Consider the following 5,364-nt stretch of genomic DNA (forward strand, 5'->3'; position numbering starts at 1 on the left):
CCTTATAGGGACAATTTTATTGATGTTGAATATATATTAATTTCATAAAATTACTATAGATACCTTAAATTATTTTTTCACTTATGTGGGGCTAGGAATTGATAAATTAATCCAATATAACCTTTCTCTACAAGGACATGTTTCTAGACTCATTGGAGTCTTATTTTAATAATGTATAACCTTTAAGGAACCCACTAATAAACTTATGAGGTTAAGCCAAGGAGAATCTTGGCTTAAAGTGTGAGATTTTTCCCAAATTATCTAATGTTGTATTTTGAGCATCAAGAAGAGTAAGGGTACAAAGACTCATAAGAGAGACACATAGAGGAAGTGTCACGGGCGGATACCAATTCAAGCCAACTGCACAAAGATGATATTAGTCATTCATGCTTATCAAAGATGGTTCCACTAAGGCTAATGATTGAGTACCCTATGATGATTTTAGGGTTTTTTACAAACATTATACAAGCGTTTAAGGGTTATGGTTCCACTAATGCTAATGATTGAGTGCCCTATGATGACTTTAGGCTTGTTTACAAACACTAATGGTTTCACTAATGCTAATGATTATTAAAGATGGTTCCACTAATGCTAATGATTGTGAGTGCCCTCCTATGATTATTTTAGGCTTGTTTACAAACAACATACAAGAATTAACTTTTACTACTCTACCTGCAGCTTATATAAGGGAATCTATAAAGGGTCACCATTAAACGAATCTAATTTGATCATTCTAACAAACAAGGATGAGTTTGGATATGGGTTGGGTCACCCTTCAAAATGATGGGCTTAGTGGAAACAATGCCCATTTTTTCACATTTTACCTTATTTTTCAATGGCAACTCAATATAAGTGGTTGTAATTAATGGGAAAAATGCCCGAAAAAATGGGGATGAAAGCAACCTTTCCCAACAAAGTATTGTACTGTATTGTATTGGAATGATGGGACCGATAATTTGTAGGACCTATTCATTGGATCATTGTAGTAGGAAAGTTGTTTATGTGGTATCATGATACAACAATATAAGACCGAGTCTCCCAACCCACCCCCCAACACTCTCTCTCTCTCTCTCTCTCTCTCTCTCTCTCTCTCTCTCTCTCTCTCTCTCTCTCTCTCTCTCTCTCTCTCTCTCTCTCTCTCTCTCTCTTTCCAATTGAACCATTTATGGCTCTTAGCTATGGTCTAGAATGTAGTATATCTAAGGTGGACATCAGCACATGTTTGGTATCACCACAAGGGTACCATGGAGCATAAACGTGCAATTCTAACTAGTACATGTCTAAGTAATTTCAAGTAGTTTCCCTTTAGTTAGAAAGAAATCTTCATGATAATATCAATCACTTAAGGTTTTTTGCACCACTAACTGGAAAGAGTGCAGTTGGTTGTGGAATGTGAGGAGGAGGATGGAGTAAGTTGGAGGTTGTAGGATGGACATAGAGATGGAAATCATAAGAGAATGCACATTGAGGATAAAAATTTGAATTATCTTTTATAATTTTGTAGACCCACTCATAACCCAATCACTTACAATAAAATGATATATGAATTTATAGAATGATGCCATCAAAATAATGCTAGAACATCAAATGTAGCCATGAAAATACATGTGAAATAGGCCAGTTTCATCATTTCTCTCACATTGAAATGAGAATTGAGCCAAGTCAAAGAAGAACCACCACCAACTCAACTTTGTAATGTTTATGAAGTTAGGTTGATGAAGTGAAGGCCACAAGCCATGGTAGTCTTCTAGGGACAACTAGCCATGACCAACTAGGGAAGGGGAACCCCTATCTCACTCACTGAAAGCACACAAATGATCTCTAACGCAAATACTTTATCTCACATTGAAGATTAAACATATACTCTCAAAATAAGACACTCCCACCAAAGATAGGATTATATCCTAGATTGACTCATGGAGACCTATCACAACCCAATTTGGAAATAAATGAGAACACTACTCATTGAAGGCCATGAAAATGAACCCAGCCATTGATATAGTAATGATAGCACACCCTCATAATGGAATAATTAAGAATTCCCCCTCCCCTCTCTTAACTATCACACTTGATTAGGATAGACAAAAAGAAAAACAAAAATATAATGGCCTCTAGGTTTTGATGAACTCACGCTTGAAAGACATTTCTCCCCTCATAATGGAAATAAATGAGAACACTACTCATTGAAGGCCATGAAAATGAACCCAGCCATTGATATAGAAATGATAGCACACCCTCATAATGGAATAATTAAGAATTACCCCTCCCCTCTCTTAACTATCACACTTGATTAGGATAGACAAAAAGAAAAACAAAAATATAATGGCCTCTAGGTTTTGATGAACTCATGCTTGAAAGACATTTCACCCCTCATGAAGATTAGCGCCCTCCTTGTGTACAAAGAGAGTACAAAGAGAAGAAGAGTTAGGACATGACACTTTTGCATGTGAACTACCCCTTGGGTAGGGAATTCACACCAAAATATTCTAAATATTTCTTTTAATTAGGGTTTAAAATATAAACCTTATGTCTGCACGGCGTGGATGTCAACAAATGATCCACAATGGAGGCAATATGTAGATGGGGATAGGTGTTAAGCAGCCTCTTGCACCGGTGAGATGAATCTTGGTGAACGTGCCCATTTCTTCATCTTGCACTTAGAAGGTTATTGCATAGGCATTCTTGAGGAGCCCCTTTCACTGATGAATCTGGGTGAAAGTGCATTGATGTGAGAAGACTCTTCCACTAATGAATCTTGGTGAAGGGGCATCCAATAAGAAATCCTCCCATTTCTTATCTCGAGTCTCTCTCTCTCCCCCTCTTTTGCTTGCACATGTAGGCATCCGATAAGCATTCCTCATGTCCCATCAATTGAAGCCTCTTTGGTCATGTTTTTGAGGCAAACCACTTCCTTCTCTGATGCAAGCCGCCTGGGTGTCATTAGATTAAGAGTGAAGGTGAGGATGATGAAGATGATGATTTAGAGTGAGTGTGTCTTGTTCTTGTTAGGGTTTCTCACTTTTTTGAGATTAGAGTTCTTGAGTATTGACACATGCATATATCATTGTTCACTATTAACAACTTTCGGTTTTGAAGGGAGTGAATTTGCCTTCTTTTCCAGGACTAATGGTGGCAAGAGAAAACTATGCTTAAGGCTTTGCCTTTGACTTCAACAATTAGAAACCCTAATTTCAAAAAAGAGAGAAACCATAACAAGCACAACGAGTAGGCACTCTAAATCATCATCCTCACCTTCACTCTTTCAATTTCCATGGCTGCAAGATTAAAGCAAGAAGAGAGGGATTGATTGTCGAGAGAGACAAAGAAACAAAAAGGAGCCGCCTAAAATAGGTGTGTGTTCCTCATGACATTTTAGTTAAATATTCTCACGAATATTTTCTTCTTTGGGTACACAAATGCGACCTTTATATAACAAGTACCCATTATCAAGCGAAAAAGTTTTCCAATGATCTTTTTCACTTATTAACCCTTCTTTAAGTGACATCCTTTTAGCACTAGCAAAGCTGCATTTTCTTTACTCTCTATTTGAGAGTTATCTTTCTAATTAAGTAATTCCAAACTACCTGATAGCTAGGGTCATTAGCACATTTTCCTTTTAAGTGAGCCAGCAACTCACTTTCTAGTTGAGTAAAACTCAACTCATTTATCGTGGGTGCTCCACTTAGAGCATCTTCTCACGACATTAAATTTTCTTTTTCTATAACTCAACTCATTTATCATGGGTGCTCGACTTAGAGCATCTTCTCACGACATTAAATTTTCTTTTTCTATATCTGATTTGAAAATCAAACTCTTGTAGGATTTCAGCCCATACAACCTTCCTACCTTTTAACTTCTTTTGAGTACTTAACCATTTAAGACTTTCATGGTTAGACAATACTTTAAAATTAGCACCATACAAATAATGACGTCACTTTTTAAGAGCATGCACAATTGCAAATAGTTCTTTTTCATAAGTTAAATAGTTACTTTGAGCTTTGTCCAACTTTTTACTTTCAAATGCAACCGGCCTTCCCTTTTACAGTAATACTGCTCCTACAGCAAAATTACTAGCATCTGTTTCCAATACAAATGGTTCATTTGGATCCACTATTTACAAAATAGGAGCAGTAGCTATTGCTACTTTCAATTTTTCAAAACTAGCTTGTTGCCAGCTAAATTGTTTTCCTTTTCCTTTAAGCTGATTCTTCATTGGAAAAGCTATCTTAGCATAATTCCTTATAAACTTTCGATAGAACCCTACAAGTCCTAAAAAGTTTTGTAACTCATCTATATTAGATGGAGCCTTTCATAGTTTCAACTTTATAAGGATCCATATAAATCCCTTCTTCAGACACACTGTGTCCAAGATATTACATTTCTTTTTTGAAGAAATCACATTTAGAGTTTTTAGCAAATAATTTATTTTTCCTTAGGAATTGAAATACTTTTCTAAGGTGCTCAATATGTTCTTATTCATTTTGACTAAAGACAAGTATATCATCAATAAAAACCACCATAAATTTTTCTAAATAAGGATGAAGTATGGTGTTTATCATGGTCATAAAAGTAGCAGGAGTATTAGTTAGACCAAAAGGCATAACTAAAAACTCATAGTGCCCAAAAGATGTCCTAAATGCTGTTTTTGGAACATCTTCAATCCTAATTCTTACTTGATGATACCCAGACCTTAAATCTATCTTACTAAAATATTTAGAACCTTTGAGTTGATCAAACAACTCATCTATCCTAGGGATAAGAAAATTATTTTTTATTGTGATTGCATTCAATCCACGATAATTTATGCACAAGCGCATAGATCCATTTTTTTATTCACCAATAATATTGGGTGAAGCCCAAGGAGACTTACTTGGCCTAATATGCCTTGTTCTAAATATTCAACCATTTTTTTTCAACTTCTTATCTTTCAGTAAAGCTTACTCTATAAGATGGCTTACTAATTGGCATTGAATCCTTTAAAACTTCTATGGAATGATTTATCCCTCTATCCGGAGGTAAACCTTTTGGCAATGTTTGTAAAAAAATATCTTCAAATTCTTCTAATAAATTGTTCAAAGAAGAATTAAATAATTCACAAATACTTGAATCAAGATTTTCACAATGGTTTTTAAATTGAGGTATTGCAAAAACAAAAAAACATTTGTTTTATTTCATTATCTTGATGAAGCTTTTGGAGCTCGATATTACATATCAATGGAGAAAATGGTACATTGTGCTCTCCTTGCAATGTAATAAATTTTTCTTTATGCTCAAATGTTAGTATATCATGCAAATAACTTCTCGAAAGTGTTTCCTCCAATGAAAATATCCATTATCTCGCAAGAATTACATCCACGGTCGACA

Source organism: Cibotium barometz, chromosome 64 (genome assembly GCF_041138505.1).
Source record: "Cibotium barometz isolate CiBa-2024 chromosome 64, ASM4113850v1, whole genome shotgun sequence".
NCBI classification, from domain to species: Eukaryota; Viridiplantae; Streptophyta; class Polypodiopsida; order Cyatheales; family Cibotiaceae; genus Cibotium; species Cibotium barometz.